This window comes from Triticum urartu, chromosome 1A (genome assembly GCF_056163025.1).
Source record: "Triticum urartu cultivar PI428250 chromosome 1A, HENAU_Tu73, whole genome shotgun sequence".
NCBI classification, from domain to species: Eukaryota; Viridiplantae; Streptophyta; class Magnoliopsida; order Poales; family Poaceae; genus Triticum; species Triticum urartu.
In genome coordinates, this window is record NC_141873.1 from 540,513,548 (window position 1) to 540,537,155 (window position 23,608).

The 23,608-nt window shown below is 43.7% G+C and overlaps 1 pseudogene; it reads right to left on the reverse strand.

Annotated features, from left to right (window-relative positions):
- The window catches only part of LOC147992385 (uncharacterized), a 65,437-nt pseudogene that overhangs the window by 37,774 nt on the left and 4,055 nt on the right, over positions 1-23,608 (reverse strand).

Here is a 23,608-nt window from a genome sequence, read left to right on the forward strand (position 1 = left end):
TCTATACCTACTAATAAAAGAAATAGGTATTCTTAGTCCGTCATGCTATTTTATAGAAAAAATCCTAATGTTTCTGACATTAAACCCGCAGTACATATCAAATGTTTTTTAAAACACTCATATCTTCTAAATTGTAACTCCAAATTTAACATGTTATATATGGAATTTGATTGGAAAAATATATAGAATCTGAATATGATGTTATTTTACCTGTTAACCATTTAAAAAGTACTATATAGGATGCAATCTCAATCAATAGTGCATTATCCATCTTTGTTTCATATCATTACTGATTCGGATTGTGGATGAACATCTCAACAAAATCAGGATTGGAGACAAAATTGAAGATCACTTCCCCGTTTCTTTGTATGTATTAAATCTACGTGTAAACCGTGTTTAAATAGAAGAAATGTAGAATCTTGAACTTGCGTTTTTGTAGGCAAAGACCATCTTTGTTTGGGCCGTAGCTACAAATACTCAGATTATAGACCATTTTTTGTAAATTAAGAGCGTGTGGTATTCTTTACTCCTGTTGCAACGTAGAGACCCTTTTGCTAGTGATACCAATAAACCAGGACAGAGGTAGTAGTGTTTTTCAATTGGCCACTGCAGGCGTCGGTCGACCGGCACAAATTCTAGCCGGCCACCTAAGGTAGGCGCGAAGGAACCAGATACGCCTAGCAGCCATTCATTCTTCGTCTCATGCATGCCCAGTAAGAAAAAAGGAGGCGATGAGCCCATCGACTCTCGTCATGGACGCGTGACCTCGATGCGTCGCCGACTCATCGCTGCTTGCTGGTTGCAAGACCAGCAGCCCACTGGTCCGCCCCTCCTATGCAGCAAAATCATCTTCCAAACGCAGCAAAAATTGGTGGTTGTCGGCTCCAACAATGGCGGGAGCGCCTGTTCCAGCATCCGTCGTAGCACCATTGGTGCATAGAAAAATCGTCGCGTGCATCAACGGCTCACCACTATAGCTTTTTTCTCGCCGATCTCTAGTTGAAGCTTTTCAAATATGTGGTTGAAGCTTTTGTGTCGACAATTGCAGTTTTCTTTTTGCACTCCCAGGTTGAAGCTTTCTATATTGCCGGTCGGAACTTTTCAAATATATAGTTGAAGGTATTGTGTGGAGGTTTGTCTCCGGTGAATCTCAAAGGATTCGGTCGGAATATGTCTTTGACGGATCCACATGGATCCGGTATTTGTTCGTGTGTCTATAGGTTGAATCTTTTCGATCTACGCATCTCTTCATCGGTTGCTGTTGTTCTGGTGCGCTGGTCCTATGGGGCCTTAACACGACGATTTTTTGACTGTCTACTAGAATAAGGTTTGCACGGCTCTGATGAGAGAGAGACGCGCTCAGGTGCTTATAGTTGTTGTTAGATGGTCTACGGACCTGTATGTATTTTTTATTTCTGGTTTTATTTGTACTATCTTGATCTTTGGTAAATTGAAGGTTGTCTTTGGAACAATGATCAAGAGGAATATTCCGAGAGAACTGTCGGTGTCAAAACCGGCGGATCTCGAGTAGGAGGTCCCGAATTGTGTGTCTGAGGATTGATGATAACAAGGGACAAGTGGGACACAATGTTTACCCAGGTTCGGGCCCTCTTAATGGAGGTAAAACCCTATGTCCTGTTTGATTGTATTCGATGAGTATAGGGGTTACAAGAGTTGATCTACCATGAGATCATAATGGCTAAACCCTAGCTGTCTAGCCTATGAGAATTCTGATAGCCTCTACGGACTAAACCCCTCTGGTTTATATACACACCGGAAGGGCCTAGGGTTGTACAGAGTCGGTTAGTGGGGAAGGAAATAACATATCCGGACACCAGTCTTTCCATCCGCGCACAGGAGACTCCTACCCATACATGGGGGAAAAGTCTTCTGCTTGTATCTTCACGGCCGATCAGTCCGGCCCATATCAAATAGCCCAGACACCCGAGGACCCCCTAATCCAGGACTCCCTCAGTAGCCCCTGAACCAGTCTTCGATGACGATGTGTTCGGCACACGGATTGTCTTCGGCATTGCAAGGTGGGTTCCTTCTCCTGAACACTTTAGGAGAACTTCCTGCACAAAGGAACTGACAACTTGCAATGCCGAACATTTGTGCAGGAAGTTGTCCTAAAGTGTTCCTTTGTGCAGGAAGTTGTCAGTAAAAGACACTGTTTCATTTTTGACATCCTGCCTGCGTGGCTAAGGATCTATAATTTTTGATTGCTCCATGCTATATTATCTACTGTTTTGAACATTATTGGGCTTTATTATCCACATTTATATTATTTTTGGGACTAACCTATTAACCGGAGGCCCAGCCCAGAATTGCTGTTCCAAACTGCAAAAAGTTGTCAGTAAAAGACACTGTTTCATTTTTGACATCCTGCCTGCGTGGCTAAGGATCTATAATTTTTGATTGCTCCATGCTATATTATCTACTATTTTGAACATTATTGGGCTTTATTATCCACATTTATATTATTTTTGGGACTAACCTATTAACCGGAGGCCCAGCCCAGAATTGCTATTTTTGCCTGTTTTAGGGTTTCGAAGAAAAGGAATATCAAACGGAGTCCAAACCGAATGAAACCTTCGTGAACATGATTCTCTCATCGAATACAACTCAGGAGACTTGGACCCTACATCAGACACATAACAGGAGGCCACGAGGTAGGGGGCACGCCTACCCCCCAGGTGCGCCCTCCACCCTCGTGGGCCCCTTGTTGCTCCACCGACGTATTTCTTCCTCCTATATATACCCACGTACCCCCAAACGATCAGATATGGAGCCAAAACCCTAATTCCACCACCGTAACTTTCTGTATCCACGAGATCCCATCTTGGGGCCTTTTCCGGAGCTCCGCCGAAGGGGGTATCGATCACCGAGGGCTTCTACATCAACACCATAGCCCCTCCGATGAAGTGTGAGTAGTTTACTTCAGACCTATGGGTCCATAGTTATTAGCTAGATGGCTTCTTCTCTCTTTTTGGATCTCAATACAAAGTTCTCCCCCTCTCTTGTGGAGATCTATTCGATGTAATCTTCTTTTGTGGTGTGTTTGTTGAGACCGATGAATTGTGGGTTTATGATCAAGTTTATCTATGAACAATATTTGAATCTTCTCTGAGTTATTTTATGTGTGATTGGTTATCTTTGCAAGTCCTTTGAATTATCAGTTTGGTTTGGCCTACTAGATTGATCTTTCTTGCAATGGGAGAAGTGCTTAGCTTTGGGTTCAATCTTGCGGTGTCCTTTCCCAGTGACAGTAAGGGCAGCAAGGCACGTGTTGTATTGTTGCCATCGAGGATAAGAATATGGGGTTTATATCATGTTGCATGAGTTTATCCCTCTACATCATGTCATCTTGCTTAAAGCGTTACTCTGCTCTCTTGAACTTAGTACTCTAGATGCATGCTGGATAGCGGTCGATGTGTGGAGTAATAGTAGTAGATGCAGGCAGGAGTCGGTCTACTTGTCTTGGACGTGATGCCTATATACATGATCATACCTAGATATACTCATAACTATGCTCAATTCTGTGAATTGCTCAACAGTAATTTGTTCACGCACCGTAATACGTATGCTCACGAGAGAAGCCTCTAGTGAAACCTATGGCCCCCGGGTCTATTTTCCATCATATTAATCTTCCAATACTTAGTTATTTCCTTTGCCATTTATTTTACTTGCAACTTTATTTATCTTTATCATAAAAATACCAAAAATCTTATCTTATCATATCTATCAGATCTCATTCTCGTAGGTGACCGTGAAGGGATTAACAACCCCTTTATCGTGTTGGTTGCGAGGAGTTTATTTGTTTGTGTAGGTGCGAGGGACTCGTGCGTGGCCTCCTACTGGATTGATACCTTGGTTCTCAAAAACTGAGGAAAATACTTACGCTGCTCTGCTGCATCACCCTTTCCTCTTCAAGGGAAAACCAACGCAGTTCTCAAGAGGTAGCAAGAAGGATTTCTGGCGCCGTTGCCGGGGAGTCTACGCAAAAGTCAACATACCAAGTACCCATCACAAACCCTTATCTCCCGCATTACATTATTTGCCATTTTCCTCTCGTTTTCCTCTCCCCCACTTCACCCTTGCCATTTTATTTGCCCTCTCTCTCCGTCCTCCTTCTCTTTCCCTACTTGCCTCTTCTTTTGTTTGCCTTCTTCCCGTATGTATCCTTGTTTGTGTTTCCATGTGCCTTCTATTTGCTTGCATCTTTGCTTGCTAAAAACCTATTGATATGGATCCACTTAAAGTGTTCTACTTAGATCATCACCGATCCTTATGCGCTCGTGCTGATACCCCAACTAGCCTAGTTGATGGGAAATCTTTAGATGAACATGCTCATTTTGTGCGTCACCATTTGTCTGAAAAAGGGAGACTCTTATGGAATCAAATAAACAGATTGTTGTGTTATGTTTGGAATCTTTGCGAAATTTGCGATTTTACTTGTTGCTCTAAGAACCTTAAAAAACACCTCCCCTGCCTATGTGAGTTTAATGATATTGAAATCTTATCTTCTTATGCAAGGGGTGTTTATAGTTACTACGATATCGAACGAATTGAAGAATTTGTTGCTTTTAAGGGTGCTTATGAAGTTGCTTCTTTGATTGAAAAATGTGATATTACTCTCTACGAATCTGAAAATTTTGATATAATTAAATTTTGCTATGAAAACTATGCTCATAATGTCTATGTCAAAGAATTTATTGAAAGAATGGCCGTTGTTCGGAAGAAAATAATGATATGCATGAATCTATAGATAATTATGATTCGGATGATTTGATTGAAATATCCCTTGATGAACATGATGCTTGCTATTCTTGTGGCCATGATGCCAATATTTATGAAGATGAATTTGCTATAGTTCCTTATGTTAAACATGAGATCGTTGCTATTGCACCCATACTTAATAGTTCCTTCGATGAAAAGCATGATTGCAATGATGTTTTTATAAATTCTCTTAATGTCAATTGTGTTAATGATATGCGAAACCCTAAGCTTGGGGTTGCTAGTTTTACTATGACCACTATTTGTTGCAATGATCATGATTGGGGTGATTCTTCTTTTGATCTTGAAAATTTATTTAAGCCCCATGATGAATATGAGATTGATAATAGTGTTTGCAATATTATTGAAAGTGGGTTTGGAAGAGTGTCAACTTTAGATCCCACATATTTGGAGAATGTTCAATTTTATGAAGTTTTTGATAAAAGTGGGTTTGGAGAGGTCATGACTTTAGTTAATGTTAATCCCAATATTTTGGAAGAGTGTCAACTTTGCATACATGTGGATCTTGTTAAGAATATGTTTTGTGATAGCTATATTGTTGAATTTGCTTATGATCCTACATGTAATTATTATGAGAGAGGAAAATATGGTTGTAGAAATTTTCATGTTACTAGATTACCTCTCATTATGTTGAGATTGCTATTGTTTCTTTCCGCTTTCTTGCATATGCTAGTTTTTGCTTTCCTTGATAATTTGTTTGCCTATAAGATGCCTATGCATAGGAAGTATGTTAGACTTAGATGTGTTTGTCACGTGTTCTATGATGCTCTCTTTGTGCTTCAATTCTTGTCTTTCATGTGAGCATAGTTGAAATCTTATGCCTAGCTATAAGGCTTTAAAGAATAGCGCTTGTTGGGAGGCAACCCAATTTTATTTTTATTCCTTGCTTTTTGCTCCTATTTAGTAATTAATAATTTATCTAGCCTCTGTTTTGGTTGTGTTTTTGTGTTTAATTAGTGTTTGTGCCAAGTAGAAAACCGTTGGGAAGACTTGGGGAAAGTCTTTTTAATCTTGCTGTAAAAAACAGAAACTTTAGCGCTCACGAGAACTGCTGCCATTTTTATTTGGAAAGTGATATTTAGGTAATTATTTTTGCAGAGATTAATAGATAAATTCCTCACGTCCAGAAATTTATTTTAGAATTTTTGGGGTTCCAGATCTTGCGTTAGCTACAGATTACTACAGACTGTTCTGTTTTTGGCAGATTCTGTTTTTCGTGTGTTCTTTGCTTATTTTAATGAATCTATGGCTAGTAAAATAGTTTATAAATCATAGAGAAGTTGGAATACAGTAGGTTTAACACCAATATAAATAAGGAATGAGTTCATTACAGTACCTTGAAGTGGTGTTTTGTTTTCTTTCGCTAACGGAGCTCATGCGATTTTCTACTTTAAGTTTTGTGTTGTGAAGTTTTCAAGTTTTCGGTAAAAGATTTGATGGATTATGGTGTTGGAAATATGCCCTAGATGCAATAATAAAATGGTTATTATTATATTTCCTTGTTCATGATAATTGTCTATTGGTCATGCTATAATTGTGTTATCCGAAAATTGTAATACATGTGTGAATACATAGACCACAACATGTCCCTAGTGAGCCTCTAGTTGACTAGCTCGTTGATCAATAGAGGTTACAGTTTCCTGTCCATGGACATTGGATGTCATTGATAACGGGATCACATCATTAGGAGAATGATGTGATGGACAAGACCCAATCCTAAGCATAGCGCAAGATCGTGTAGTTCGTCTGCTAAAGCTTTTCTAATGTCAAGTATCTTTTCCTTAGACCATGAGATTGTGCAACTCCCAGATACTGTAGGAATACTTTGGGTGTGCCAAATGTCACAACGTAACTGGGTGACTATAAAGGTGCACTACGGGTATCTCTAGAAGTGTCTGTTGGGTTGGCACGAATCGAGACTGGGATTTGTCACTCCGTATGACGGAGAGGTATCTCTGGGCCCACTCGGTAAGACATCATCGTAATGAGCTCAATGTGACTAAGGGTTGGTCACGGGATGATGTGTTACGCAATGAGTAAAGTGACTTGCCGGTAACGAGTTTGAACGAGGTATTGGGATACCGACGATCGAATCTCGGGCAAGTAACGTACCGATTGACAAAGGGATTGTATACGGGATTGCTTGAATCCTCAACATCGTGGTTCATCCGATGAGATCATCGTGGAACATGTGGGAGCCAACATGGGTATCTAGATCCCGCTGTTGGTTATTGGCCGGAGAGTTGTCTCGGTCATGTCTGCATGGTTCCTGAACCCGTAGGGTCTACACACTTAAGGTTCGATGACGCTAGGGTTATTAGGAAGATTTGTATGTGATTACCAAATGTTGTTCGGAGTCTCGGATGATATCCCGGACGTCGCGAGGAGTTCCGTAATAGTCCGAAGGTGAATATTTATATATGGGAAGTCATCATACGATCACCGGAAATATTCGAGGGTATATCGGTATTGTACCGGGACCATCGGAGGGGTTCCGGGGGTCCACTGGGAGGGTCCACCTGCCCCAGAGGGCCTTATGGGCTATAGGTGGAAGGGAACCGGCCCCTAGTGGGCTGGGCGCCATTCCCCCCTAGGGCCCATGCGCCTAGGGTTTGGGGGGAACCCTAAAGGGGGGCGCGCCCCCCTTGCTTGGGGGGCAAGCCCCTCCCCGTTGGTCGCCGCCCCCTCTAGATCTCATCTAGAGGGGCCGGCCCCCTTCCCCCTTCTCCCTATAAATAGAGGGGCGAGGGGAGGGCTGCAGCACCACATCCAAGGCGCAGCCCCTCCCCTCCCCAACACCTCTCCTCCTCCACGTGAGCTTGGCGAAGCCCTGCTGGAGAACTGCCACTCCATCACCACCACAACCTCGTGCTGCTGTTGGAGCCTTCTTCCTCAACCTCTCCCTCCTCCTTGCTGGATCAAGGCGTGGGAGACGTCACCGGGCTGCACGTGTGTTGAACGCGGAGGCACCGTTGTTCGGTGCTTAGATCGGATTCGGCTGCGATCTGAATCGCTACGTGTATGACTCATCCAACCGCGTTCTTGCAACGCTTCCGACTCGCGATCTTCAAGGGTATGAAGATGCACTCCCCTCTCGTTGCTAGTTACTCCATAGATTGATCTTGGTGATGCGTAGAATTTTTTTAATTTCTGCAACGATCCCCAACAGTGGCATGATGACCAGGTCTATGCGTAGTTTCTATGCACGAGTAGAACACAAGTTGTTGTGGGCGTCGATTCTGTCAATTTACTTGCCGTCACTAGTCTTATCTTGATTCGGCGGCATCGTGGGATGAAGCGGCCCGGACCGACCTTACACGTACGCTTACGTGAGACCGGTTCCACCGACTGGCATGCACTAGTTGCATAAGGTGGCTAGCGGGTGTCTGTCTCTCCCACTTTAGTCGGATCGGATTCGATGAAAAGGGTCCTTATGAAGGGTAAATATAAATTGGCATATCACGTTGTGGTTTTGGCATAGGTAAGAAACATTCTTGCTAGAAACCTATAGCAGCCACGTAAAAACTTGCAACAACAATTAGAGGACGTCTAACTTGTTCTTGCAGATTATGCCCTGTGATGTGATATGGCCAAAAGGATGTAATGAATGATATATGTGATGTATGAGATTGATCATGTTCTTGTAATAGGAATCACGACTTGCATGTCGATGAGTATGACAATCGGCAGGAGCCATGGGAGTTGTCTTAATTTATTTATGACCTGCATGTCAACATAAACGTCATGTAATTACTTTACTTTATTGCTAACCGTTAGCCATAGTAGTAGAAGTAATAGTTGGCGAGACAACTTCATGAAGACACAATAATGGAGATCATGATGATGGAGGTCATGGTGTCATGCCGGTGACAATGAAGGTCATGGCGCCCCGAAGATGGAGATCAAAAGGAGCAAAATGATATTGGCCATATCATGTCACTATTTGATTGCATGTGATGTTTATCATGTTTTACATCTTATTTGCTTAGACCGACGGTAGCATAAATAAGATGATCCCTCGCAATAATTTCAAGAAAGTGTTCCCCCTAACTGTGCACCATTGCTAAGGTCCGTTGTTCCGAAGCACCATGTGATGATCAGGTGTGATAGGTTCTAACGTTCGCATACAACGGGTGTAAGCCAGATTTACACACGAAATACACTTAGGTTGACTTGACGAGCCTAGCATGTACAGACATGGCCTCGGAACACGGAAGACCGAAAGGTCGAACATGAGTCGTATAGAAGATATGATCAACATGAAAATGTTCACCGATGATGACTAGTCCGTCTCACGTGATGATCGGACACGACCTAGTTGACTCGGATCATGTATCACTTAGATGACTAGAGGGATGTCTATCTGAGTGGGAGTTCATTAAATAATTTGATTAGATGAACTTAATTATCATGAACATAGTCTAAATTCTTTGCAACATGTCTTGTAGATCAAATGGCCCATGCTAATGTTGCCCTCAACTTCAACACGTTCCTAGAGAAAACCAAGCTGAAAGACGATGGCAGCAACTACACGGACTGGGTCCGTAACCTGAGGATTATCCTCATAGCTGCCAGGAAAGCATATGTCCTTGATGCACCGCTAGGTGAAGCACCTGTTTTCCCAGCAGAACAAGACGTTATGAACACTTGGCAGACGCGTAGTGATGATTACTCCTTGGTTCAGTGCGACATGCTTTACAACTTAGAACCGGGGCTCCAAAAGCATTTTGATCAACACGGAGCATATGAGATGTTCCAAGAGCTGAAAATGGTTCTCCAAGCTCATGCCCGGGTCGAGATATATGAAGTCTCCGACAAGTTCTACAGTTGTAAGATGGAGGAGAATAGTTCCGTCAGCGATCACATACTCAAAATGTCTGGGTTGCACAACCGCTTGTCTCAGCTGGGAGTTAATCTCCCAGATGATGCGGTCATTGATAGAATCCTTCAGTCGCTCCCACCTAGATACAAGAGCTTTGTGATGAACTTCAATATGCAGGGGATGGAAAAGACCATTCCTGAGGTATATTCAATGCTGAAATCAGCGGAGGTGGAAATCAAAAAGGAACATCAAGTGTTGATGGTGAATAAAACCACTAAGTTCAAGAAAGGCAAGGGTAAAAAGAACTTCAAGAAGGATGGCAAGGGAGTTGCCGCGCCCGGTAAGCAAGCTGTCGGGAAGAAGCCAAAGAATGGACCCAAGCCTGAGACTGAGTGCTTTAATTGCAAGGGAAACGGTCACTGGAAGCGGAACTGCCCCAAGTACTTAGCGGATAAGAAGGCCGGCAATGCCAAAGGTATATGTGATATACATGTTATTGATGTGTACCTAACCAGCGCTCGTAGTAGCTCCTGGGTATTTGATACTGGTGTAGTTGCTCATGTTTGTAACTCAAAACAGGAACTGCGGAATAAACGGAGACTGGCGAAGGACGAGGTGACGATGCGCGTCAGGAATGGTTCAAAGGTCGATGTGATCGCCGTCGGCACGCTACCTCTACATTTACCTACGGGATTAGTTTTAAACCTCAATAATTGTTATTTAGTACCAGCTTTGAGAATGAACATTGCATCTGGATCTCGTTTAATGCGAGATGGCTACTCATTTAAATCTGAGAATAATGGTTGTTCTATTTATATGACAGACATGTTTTATGGTCATGCCCCGTTGGTCAATGGTTTATTCTTATTTAATCTCGACCGTGATGTTACACATATTCATAGTGTGAATGCCAAAAGATGTAAGGTTGATAATGATAGTCCCACATACTTGTGGCACTGCCGCCTTGGTCACATTGGTGTCAAACGCATGAAGAAACTCCATGCAGATGGACTTTTGGTGTCTCTTGATTATGAATCATTTGACACGTGCGAACCATGCCTCATGGGCAAAATGACCAAGACTCCGTTCTCCGGGACAATGGAGCGAGCAACCAACTTATTGGAAATCATACATACTGATGTGTGCGGTCCAATGAGTGTTGAGGCTCGCGGTGGCTATCGTTATGTTCTCACCCTCACTGATGACTTGAGTAGATATGGGTATGTCTACTTAATGAAACACAAGTCTGAGACCTTTGAAAAGTTCAAGGAATTTCAGAGTGAGGTTGAAAATCAACGTGACAGGAAAATCAAGTTCTTACGATCAGATCGTGGGGGAGAATATTTGAGTCACGAATTTGGCACGCACTTAAGGAAATGCGGAATTGTTTCACAACTCACGCCGCCTGGAACACCTCAGCGTAATGGTGTGTCCGAACGTCGTAGTCGCACTCTATTGGATATGGTACGATCTATGATATCTCTTACCGATCTACCGCTGTCATTTTGGGGTTATGCTATAGAGACTGCCGCATTCACTTTAAATAGGGCTCCATCGAAATCCGTTGAGATGACACCGTACGAATTGTGGTTTGGTAAGAAACCTAAGCTGTCGTTTCTGAAAGTTTGGGGATGCGATGCTTATGTCAAGAAACTTCAACCTGAAAAGCTCGAACCCAAATCGGAAAAATGCGTCTTCATAGGATACCCTAAAGAAACTATTGGGTATACCTTCTACCTCAATCTGAAGGCAAGATCTTTGTTGCCAAGAATGGATCCTTTCTAGAGAAAGAGTTTCTCTTGAAAGAAGTAAGTGGGAGGAAAGTAGAACTTGATGAGGTATTGCCTCTTGAACCGGAGAGTGGCGCAACTCAAGAAAATGTTCCTAAGGTGCCTGCACCGACTAGAGAGGAAGTTAATGATGATGATCATGAAACTTCAGATCAAGTTGCTACTAAACTTTGTAGGTCCACAAGGACTCGTTCCGCACCAGAGTGGTACGGCAACACTGTCCTGGAAATCATGTTGTTAGACAATGGTGAACCTTCGAACTATGAGGAAGCGATGGCGGGCCTAGATTCCGACAAATGGCTGGAAGCCATGAAATCCGAGATAGGATCCATGTATGAAAACGAAGTATGGACTTTGACTGACTTGCCCGATGATCGGCGAGCCATAGAAAATAAATGGATCTTTAAGAAGAAGACAGACCCGGATGGTAATGTGACCATCTATAAGGCTCGGCTTGTCGCTAAGGGTTATCGACAAGTTCAAGGGGTTGACTACGATGAGACTTTCTCACCGGTAGCGAAGCTGAAGTCCGTCCGTATCATGTTAGCAATTGCCGCATTCTATGATTATGAGATATGGCAAATGGACGCCAAAACAACATTCCTTAATGGTTTCCTTAAGGAAGAATTGTATATGATGCAGCCAGAAGGTTTTGTCGATCCTAAGAATGTTGACAAGGTGTGCAAGCTCCAACGCTCAACCTATGGGCTGGTGCAAGCCTCTCGGAGTTGGAACATTCGATTTGATGAGATGATCAAAGCGTTTGGGTTTACGCAGACTTATGGAGAAGCCTGTGTTTACAAGAAAGTGAGTGGGAGCTCTGTAGCATTTCTCATATTATATGTGGATGACATACTATTGATGCGAAATGATATAGAATTCTTGGAAAGCATAAAGGCCTACTAGAACAAGTGTTTTTCAATGAAGGACCTTGGAGAAGCTGCTTATATATTAGGCATCAAGATCTATAGAGATAGATCGAGACGCCTCATTGGTCTTTCACAAAGTATGTACCTTGACAAGATATTGAAGAAGTTCAATATGGATCAGTCCAAGAAGGGGTTCTTACCTGTATTGCAAGGTATGAGATTGAGCACGGCTCAATGCCCGACCACGGCAGAAGATAGAGAAAAGATGAGTGTCGTCCCCTATGCCTCGGCCATAGGGTCTATTATGTATGCCATGCTGTGTACCAGACCTGATGTAAACCTTGCCGTGAGTTTGGTAGGAAGGTACCAAAGTAATCCCGGCATGGGACTCTGGACAGCGGTCAAGAATATCCTGAAGTACCCAAAAAGGACTAAGGATATGTTTCTCGTCTATGGAGGTGACGAAGAGCTCGTCGTAAATGGTTACGTCGATGCTAGCTTCGACACAGATCTGGATGACTCTAAGTCACAAACCGGATATGTGTATATTTTGAATGGTGGGGTAGTCAGCTGGTGTAGTTGCAAGCAAAGCGTCGTGGCGGGATCTACATGTGAAGCGGAGTACATGGCAGCCTCGGAGGCAGCACAAGAAGCAATCTGGATGAAGGAGTTCATTACCGACCTAGGAGTTATTCCCAAAGCGTCGGGACCGATGACTCTCTTCTGTGACAACACTGGAGCTATTGCCCTTGCCAAGGAGCCCAGGTTTCACAGGAAGACCAGGCATATCAAGCGTCGCTTCAACTCCATTCATGAAAATGTTCAAAATGGAGACATAGATATTTGTAAAGTGCATACAGACCTGAATGTCGCAGATCCGTTGACTAAACCTCTTCCTCGAGCAAAACATGATCAACACCAGAAATCTATGGGTGTTCGATTCATCACAATGTAACTAGATTATTGACTCTAGTGCAAGTGGGAGACTTTTGGAAATATGCCCTAGAGGCAATAATAAAACGGTTATTATTATATTTCCTTGTTCATGATAATTATCTATTGTTCATGCTATAATTGTGTTATCCGGAAATCGTAATGCATGTGTGAATACATAGACCACAACATGTCCCTAGTGAGCCTCTAGTTGACTAGCTCGTTGATCAATAGATGGTTACGGTTTCCTGACCATGGACATTGGATGCCATTGATAACGGGATCACATCATTAGGAGAATGATGTGATGGACAAGACCCAATCCTAAGCATAGCGCAAGATCGTGTAGTTCGTCTGCTAAAGCTTTTCTAATGTCAAGTATCTTTTCCTTAGACCATGAGATTGTGCAACTCCCGGATACTGTAGGAATACTTTGGGTGTGCCAAACGTCACAACGTAACTGGGTGACTATAAAGGTGCACTACGGGTATCTCTGAAAGTGTCTATTGGGTTGGCACGAATCGAGACTGGGATTTGTCACTCCGTATGACAGAGAGGTATCTCTGGGCCCACTCGGTAAGACATCATCGTAATGAGATCAATGTGACAAAGGGTTGGTCACGGGATGATGTGTTACGCAACGAGTAAAGTGACTTGTCGGTAACGAGATTGAACGAGGTATTGGGATACCGACGATCGAATCTCGGGCAAGTAACGTACTGATTGACAAAGGGATTGTATACGGGATTGCTTGAATCCTCAACATCGTGGTTCATCCGATGAGATCATCATGGAACATGTGGGTGCCAACATGGGTATCCAGATCCCGCTGTTGGTTATTGGCCGGAGAGTTGTCTCGGTCATGTCTGCATGGTCCCCGAACCCGTAGGGTCTACACACTTAAGGTTCAATGACGCTAGGGTTATTAGGAAGATTTGTATGTGATTACCGAATGTTGTTCGGAGTCCTGGATGAGATCCCGGACGCCACGAGGAGTTCCAGAATAGTCCAGAGGTGAAGATTTATATATGGGAAGTCATCATATGGTCACCGGAAATATTCGGGGGTATACCGGTATTGTACCGGGACCACTGGAGGGGTTCCGGTGGTCCACCGGGAGGGTCCACCTGCCCCAGAGGGCCTTATGGGCTGTAGCTGGAAGGGAACCAGCCCCTAGTGGGTTGGGCACCATTCCCCCCTAGGGCCATGCGCCTAGGGTTTGGGGGGAACCCTAAAGGCCCCCCCCTTGCTTGGTGGGCAAGCCCCTCCCCCTTGGCCGCCGCCCCCCTATAGATCTCATCTAGAGGGGCCGGCCCCCCTTCCCCCTTCTCCCTATAAATAGAGGGGCGAGGGGAGGGCTGCAGCACCACATCCAAGGCGCAGCCCCTCCCCTCCCCAACACCTCTCCTCCTCCGCGTGAGCTTGGCGAAGCCCTGCCAAAGAACTGCCACTCCATCACCACCACGTCGTCGTGCTGCTTGTGGAGCCTTCTTCCTCAACCTCTCCCTCCTCCTTGCTGGATCAAGACGCGGGAGACGTCACCGGGCTGCACGTGTGTTGAACGCGGAGGCACCGTTGTTCGGTGCTTAGATCGGATTCGGCCGCGATCTGAATCGCTATGTGTACGACTCCTCCAACTGCGTTCTTGTAACGCTTCCGACTCACGATCTTCAAGGGTATGAAGATGCACTCCCCTCTCGTTGCTAGTTACTCCATAGATTGATCTTGGTGATGCGTAGAAAATTTTTAATTTCTGCAATGATCCCCAACATATGGAACAAGGAGTGGCAAGAGCCTAAGCTTGGGGATGCCCATGGCACCCCAAGATAATCTAAGGACACCTAAAAGCCAAAGCTAGGGGATGCCCCGGAAGGCATCCCCTCTTTCGTCTACTTCTATCGGTAACTTTACTTGGAGCTATATTTTTATTTACCACATGATATGTGTTTTGCTTGGAGCGTCTTGTATTATTTGAGTATTTATTTGTTAGTTTTCCACAATCATCCTTGCTGCACACACCTTTTTGAGAGAGACACACATGATTCAAAAATTGTTAGAATACTCTATGTGCTTCACTTATATCTTTTGAGTTATATAGTTTTTGCTCTAGTGCTTCACTTATATCTTTTATAGCACGATGGTGGATTTGTTTTATAGAAACTTTTGTTCTCTCATGCTTCACTTAGATTATTTTGAGAGTCCTACAAAACAGCATGGTAATTTGCTTTAATTATTTTAGGCATTCAAGATTAATAAAAAAAATCTTATGAGTGTGTTGAATACTATGAGAAGTTTGAAACTTGATAATTGTTTTGAGAAATGGAGATGGTGATATTAGAGTCGTGCTAGTTGAGTAGTTGTGAATTTGAGAAATTCTTGTGTTGAAGTTTGTGATTCCCGTAGCATGCACGTATGGTGAACTGTTATGTTAAGAAGTCGGAGCATGATGTATTTATTGATTGTCCTCCTTATGAGTGGCGGTCGGGGATGAGCGATGGTGTTTTCCTACCAATCTATCCCCCTAGGAGCATGCACATAGTACTTTGCTTCGATAACTAATAGATTTTTGCAATAAGTATATGAGTTCTTTATGACTAATGTTGAGTCCATGGATTATACGCACTCTCACCCTTCCACCATTGCTAGCCTCTCTAATACCGCGCACCTTTCGCCCGTATCATACACCCACCATATACCTTCCTCAAAACAGCCACCATACCTACCTATCATGGCATTTCCATAGCCATTCCGAGATATATTGCCATGCAACTTTCCATCATTCCGTTTACTATGACATGCTCCATCATTGTCATATTGCTTCGCATGATCATGTAGTTGAAATTTTAGTTGTGGCAAAGCCACCGTTCATAATTGTTTCATATAAGTCACTCATGCATCATTGCTATCCTGGTATACCGCCGGAGGCATTCATATAGAGTCATACTTTGTTCTAGTATCGAGTTGTAATCATTGAGTTGTAAATAAATAGAAGTGTGATGATCATCATTCATAGAGTATTGTCCCAATAAAAAAAGAGAGAAAGGCCAGAAAAAGGGAAGGCCCAAAAAAGGAATAAATAAATAAATAAAAAGGGGCAATACTACTATTCTTTTTTCCACACTTGTGCTTCAAAGTAGCACCATGATCTTCATGATAGAGAGTCTCCTATGCTATCACTTTCATGTACTAGTGGGAATTTTTCATTATAGAACTTGGCTTGTATATTCCAACGATGGGCTTCCTCAAAATGCCCTAGATCTTCGTGAACAAGTGATGACCCACAAGTATAGGGGATCTATCGTAGTCCTTTCGATAAGTAAGAGTGTCGAACCCAAGGAGGAGCAGAAGGAAATGATAAACGGTTTCCAGCAAGGTATTCTCTGCAAGTATTGAAATAAGTGGTAACAAATAGTTTTGTGACAGTATAATTTGTAATGAGCAACAAGTAACAAAAGTAAATAAGGTGTAGCAAGGTGGCCCAATCCTTTTTGTAGCAAAGGACAATCCTGGACAAACTCTTATATAGAGAAAAGCGCTCCTGAGGACACATGGGAATATCATCAAGCTAGTTTCCCTCACGCTCATATGATTCGCGTTCGGTACTTTGATAATTCGGTATGTGGGTGGACCAGTGCTTGGGTGCTACCCTTACTTGGACAAACATCCCACTTATGATTAACCTCTATTGCAAGCATCCGCAAATACAACAAAAGTATTAAGGTAAACCTAACCATAGCATGAAACATATGGATCCAAATCAGCCCCTTACGAAGCAACGCATAAACTAGGGTTTAAGCTTCTGTCACTCTAGCAACCCATCATCTACTTATTACTTCCCAATGCCTTCCTCTAGGCCCAAACAATGGTGAAGTGTCATGTAGTCGACGTTCACATAACACCACTAGAGGAGAGACAACATACATCTCATCAAAATATCGAACGAATACCAAATTCACATGACTACTAATAGCAAGACTTCTCCCATGTCCTCAGAAACAAACGTAACTACTCACAAAGCATAAACATGTTCATAATTAGAGGGGTATTAATATGCATATAGGATCTGAACATATGATCTTCAACCAATTAAACCAACTAGCATCAACTACAAGGAGTAATTAACACTACTAGCAACCTACTAGCACCAATCCCGGACTTGGAGACAAGAATTGGATACAAGAGATGAACTAGGGTTTTGAGAGGAGGTGGTGCTGATGAAGATGTTGATGGAGATTGCCCTCTCCCGATGAGAGGAGTGTTGGTGATGATGATGGCGATGATTCCCCCCTCTTGGAGGGAAGTTTCCCCAGCAGAACAGCTCTGCCGGAGCCCTAGATTGGTTCCGCCAAGGTTCCACCTCGTGGCGACAGAGTTTCATCTGAGAAGATGGCTTCCTATTTTTTCCATAGAAAGACTTCATATAGCAGAAGATGGCCACCGGAGGGCCACCAGGGGGCCCACAAGGTAGGGGGGCGCGCCCCCCACCCTCGTGGGCAGGGTGTGGCCCCCCTGGTGAACTTCTTCCGCTGAGTATTTTTTATATATTCTGAAAACGTCTTCCGTGAAGTTTTAGGACTTTTGGAGCTGTACAGAATAGGTCTCTAATATTTGCTCCTTTTCCAACCTAGAATCCCAGCTGCCGGCATTCTCCCTCTTTATGTAAACCTTGTAAATTAAGAGAGAATAGGTATAAGTATTGTGACATGATGTGTAATAACAGCCCATAATGCAATAAATATTGATATAAAAGCATGATGCAAAATGGATGTATCAGCAAGCAAGTTGGATGCACACCCACTTAGTTCTTTTTTTGAGCTTTCATATACTTATAGCTCTAATGCATCCGTTGCATGACAATCCCTACTCACTCACATTGATATCTATTAATGGGCATCTCCATAGCCCGTTGATATGCCTAGTTGATGTGAGACTATCTTCTCCCTTTTTGTCTTCTCCACAACCACCATTCTATTCCACATATAGTGTTATGTCCATGGCTCACGCTCATGTATTGCGTGAAGATTGAAAAAGTTTGAGAACACCACAAGTATGAAACAATTGCTTGGCTTGTCATCGGGATTGTGCATGATTTAAATACTTTGTGTGGTGAAGATGGAGCATAGCTAGACAATATGATTTTGTAGGGATAACTTTCTTTGGCCATGTTATTTTGAAGAAACATAATTGCTTAATTAGTATGCTTGAAGTATTGTTATTTCTATGTCAATATTGAACTTTTGTCTTGAATCTTTCGGATCTGAATATTCATACCACAATTAAGAGAATTACATTGAAATTATGCCAAGTAGCATTCCACATCAAAAATTCTGTTTTTATCATTTACCTACTCGAGGACGAGCAGGAATTAAGCTTGGGTATGCTTGATATGTCTCCAACACATCTATAATTTTTTATTGTTCCATGCTATATTATATCCTGTTTTGGACATTATTGGGCTTTATTATACACTTTTATATTATTTTTGGGACTAACCTATTAACCGGAGGCCCAGCCCAGAATTGCTTTTTTTGTGTGCCTATTTTAGGGTTTCGCAGAAAAAGAATATCAAACGGAGTCCAAACGGAATGAAACCTTCGGAAACGTGATTTTTGGAACGAACATGATCCAGAGGACTTGGACCCTACGTGAAGCAATCAACCAGGAAGGCACGAGGTAGGGGGGCGCGCCTACCCCCCCAGGCGCGCCCTCCACCCTCGTGGGGCCCATGTTGCTCCACCGACGTACTCCTTCCTCCTATATATACCTACGTACCCCCAAACTACCAGATACTGAGCCAAAACCCTAATTCCACCACCGTAACTTTCTGCATCCACGAGATCCCAACTTGGGGCCTTTTCCAGAGCTCCGCCGGAGGGGGTATCGATCACGGAGGGCTTCTACATCAACACCATAGCCCCTCCGATGAAGTGTGAGTAGTTTACTTTAGACCTATGGGTCCATGGTTATTAGCTAGATGGCTTCTTCTCTCTTTTTGGATCTCAGTACAAAGTTCTCCCCCTCTCTTGTGGAGATCTATTCAATGTAATCTTCTTTTGCGGTGTGTTTGTTGAGACCGATAAATTGTGGGTTTATGATCAAGTTTATCTATGAACAATATTTGAATCTTCTCTGAATTCTTTTATGTATGATTGGTAATCTTTGCAAGTCTCTTCGAATTATCAGTTTGGTTTGGCCTACTAGATTGATCTTTCTTGCAATGGGAGAAGTGCTTAGTTTTGGGTTCAATCTTGCGGTGTCCTTTCCGAGTGACGGTAAGGGCAGCAAGGCACATGTTGTATTGTTGCCATCGAGGATAACAATATGGGGTTTATATCATGTTGCATGAGTTTATCCCTCTACATCATGTCATCTTGCTTAAAGCGTTACTCTGTTCTCTTGAACTTAATACTCTAGATGCATGCTGGATAGCGGTCGATGTGTGGAGTAATAGTAGTAGATGCAGACAGGAGTCGGTCTACTTGTCTTGGACGCGATGCCTATATACATGATCATACCTAGATATTCTCATAACTATGCTCAATTATGTCAATTGCTCAACAGTAATTTGTTCACCCACCATAATACTTATGCTCTCGAGAGAAGCCTCTAGTGAAACCTATGGCCCCTGGGTCTATTTTCCATCATATTAATATTCCAATACTTAGTTATTTCCTTTGCCATTTATTTTACTTGCATCTTTATTTCTCTTTATCATAAAAATACCAAAATATTATCTTATCATATCTATCAGATCTCACTCTCGTAGCTGGCCGTGAAGGGATTGACAACCCCTTTATCGCGTTGGTTGCGAGGAGTTTATTTGTTTGTGTAGGTGCGAGGGACTCGTGCGTGGCCTCCTACTGGATTGATACCTTGGTTCTCAAACACTGAGGGAAATACTTACGCTGCTCTGCTACATCACCCTTTCCTCTTCAAGGGAAAACCAATGCAGTGCTCAAGAGGTAGCAAGGTGTTATCCCGAAGGATCTCTCCCGGCCGCGGAGGGGCGGGTGAGGCTGTCGAAAAAGCGCCCGAGATTAATACCTCGGTCATCGAGGACATAGGGGAGGCGACCCCTATGACAACCGATGGGGGGACCCCAACAATCTGGGCCCCAGCCGGACATCATTCCGGAGACCAATGCGGCTTCGGGATCAATTGAGTGGCCCCCTTCAAAAGAGGAGGGAGGAACATCAGCTCCGCCAGTGACCTCCGCTAATCCGAAGGCGCCAAACGCTCTAGCGGAAGCACTACGACGTGCTTCCATCGTGGAGGAGCACCGAACCTTGATGGGTGCAGTGGTGGAGAAGGTTCAGTCTGCAAAAAGCAGACTGAACGAAGCCTTCAACGGCCTACTGACTGGCTTTGAGGTATGCAACGTAATGTTCCAAACATTTTTGTTTCATATAGAGGAATATACCTGTATATAGACAGTTGCCCCTGAGGCTCTGTCCGGATCCACATGGTATTCGGGAGTTTTAACATACTACTCTGTTGTTGTAACGGGCTTCCCTGTTGGCGGTGACCGCCCAGGCCGCCGAAGTGACCGTAATCAATCAAAAGCTTCGGGTGGCCGATGAAGAAATCGACCGCATTAACAAGTGGTTCGATGAGGCACAAGGTAAATGTGTAAAAAATTTACTTGAAAGTGATATATATGTTCAGAGGTTAACTCATTTAATGCTTTGATTATGATCATAGTTAGTGCAACCAAGGTCGAGACCCTCAAAGGTGCCCTTGCCCAAGCCCAGAAAGAGGCGAAGGCAAACAAGGCAGCCGCTGACAAAGCGGCTGCTGAACTGAAGACTGAGCAGGCTGCCCGCCATCAACTTGAAGCCTGAGTTACCGAAGTCGAGCAGGAGCTGAAGGATGCCATCAGTAAATGTGAGGATTTGGAGGAGAAGACTTCGACCCAATTGTCCGAACTTGCCAAAGCCCTCCAGGAGGCTAAAGAGGCGCGGGTCGAGTCCCGGAGTGCTCGCGAAGAGATCCGTCAGGCGAAGCAGATAGCGGTTGGTAAGGCCTTTCTCTTGCAGAGTATTTTTGGAGGATCTAATAGTCTAGCTGTGGCCGGCCGAACCCATTCTCAGTAGCTATTTCGGTTTGGTGAAGCTACTCGTAGACGCGCTGCCTCGAATTGATGTTGTGAAGTGCTCGGCCTGCATAGAAGGTGCCCGGATGGTCTTCGCCCATGTTAAGATGCAATGGGCAAAGATGAAGGCCACTGATGTGGCGACCGTAGGCCCGCCCGAAGGCAAAGATCATGGGAATACGGAGAGATATTTCGTTGACGTCCTAGAAAGGGCAAGAATAATAGAGGGCCAATGCTCAAAGGACGTCATATTTGAGTAGATGTGTTCGGGTTGTAAAAACTATGTTATGGACCCGCACTCGTAATATATCTATGTGTTGCGCTTTTAATTGCAAGCGATTTTTACCTCATGTGTGGCCGTTTTACTTATAAAAGTTACCAGTCGTCAGCTTCATCCCCCACGTAGATACTACGGGGGTGTTCGTCGTTTCGCGTGACCACACTTTATCCAACGTCTTGGTCCGTAAAGAAGGTGTCCGTGAGGTGAACCAGGCAATCAGACTATGCGGCTTTATCAATTTTACTTAGCCATAGGAATTTGACGGTGGGGCTAAGTACTAGCCCCTAGTGTGTGTGCGGCAATCTGGATTATGGTGCCCTTACAGCGCGGCCGAGCGAAGACCAGCCCCTCGTATAACACAGGATAAATCGCTAACGGTTTGTAGTATAAGACTAAGTCGCTGAATCGCTAACCAGCTCTCGCATTATTATGACAGTCATTTTTCGACTTTCTCTACTGAGGTATTTTGACCGGACGAACCAGAAATACAATCGCAGTAGTTCTCCCTTTACTACCTTAGCCGAAAGAGCGGAACGTAAGGTGGTAAGCACAGGAGTCGGGCAACCCAACTATCGACCAAAGACATGATTTGAAGCCGATGCATATAGTGCAATATTCGGGACGCTGAAGAGTATCCTATAGGTGTTCGGACTTGAAAACATGCGAAGCCGAATACAGCCCCGGTGTTTAAGGCTGGACTAAAGCACATGTGGCAATCTGAAGTAAGTAGGGAGTAGGGAATACAGATGACAAAATAAATCAGTACCAAACGAAAGTGGTGATCAACTGTTTCCTTTATATCCTAGTTAATACGTCGAGACGTGCTATTATTGATAATGCCATGAATATCAAGGCTATTTTACATGTTGAGAGTTTACACAAGGGAAAGTTTTACACAGGGCCTAAAAGCAGTGGTCTTGAAGATCCCAGTGGTTCCCTGCCGCACGTATGTGCCGTTTCTCCTTGGTGAAAAATCCTTTGAGAGGAAAAGTCAACGGTCATCTATAAGGGCTCATTCGATTTGGAGGAAATCTAAATGTTGGAATTTGGAGTAGTATAGGAATTTGATAGGATGGCATTTGCCACCCTAAGGAATTGACTTGTCTCGTTCCTACGCGCAAAATGAGCTTTGAGTGGATGTGTAGTTTCCTCTAAAAGCATAGGAAATGAATCGTATTCCTACGAAATTCCTTTACGCATTTCCTACAAACCGAATGCATATATAGGAAATTTTCCTTGGAATCCTTGTTCCCACGTTTTTCCTATAAAAATCCTTCAAACCGAATGAGGCCTAAGAAAGGGGAGCCTGAAAAAGAGCCCTTGTACGACCGTAGGGTAGGTAGGTTTTTAATGAACCTGTAGTACAAGAAAAAAAATAAAAAAGAGAAAGAAGGTTTAGGTCCAAATAGGGTCAAGCCTTAAACACCGGGGGCTATAGAACTTTTCTTTAGTATACCTCCGGCGCTGCCCAAGGTATTTTAAGTGCGTAGTTATGCATGCGCGGTACGTATGCCGCAATCTTATGGGGCGATCGGTGGAGGCTGGACTGCTATTTAGGCTCTGGATCCGCCGAGCTATCGTGATGTAGTGCGGATCAGACTCGCTTGGTAGTGTCAGGGGTCCTGATGACCGGTGATTTGTTTGATTTATGACGTCGTTCTGTACCTCGGCTACAAGGGCCGCGGTGTGCTCCTCAGTATGGAGGGAGCACTCCATATTTCCATTGACTGCGATGACGTCGTGCGGTCTGGGCGCACAAATCTTGTGCGGCGAATTTTTTCTTGGCTTGCTGGGGAAGACCATAGCTCTCACTTTCCATACGGGTGTTCTATCTAAAATGTTTGCGATGAAGAGCAGCACAAATCCTGTTCGGCACATTTTTCCTTGGCTTACTAGGGAAGTTATCGGTTTGCATACGGGTGTTCTATCTAAAGCGTTTGAGATGAGTGTTTTAAATTAAAAAACCATTGACATTTAAAAAAAAGGTTTGATAAGTATGTACATTCAGAGAGAAAAACGCAAGTT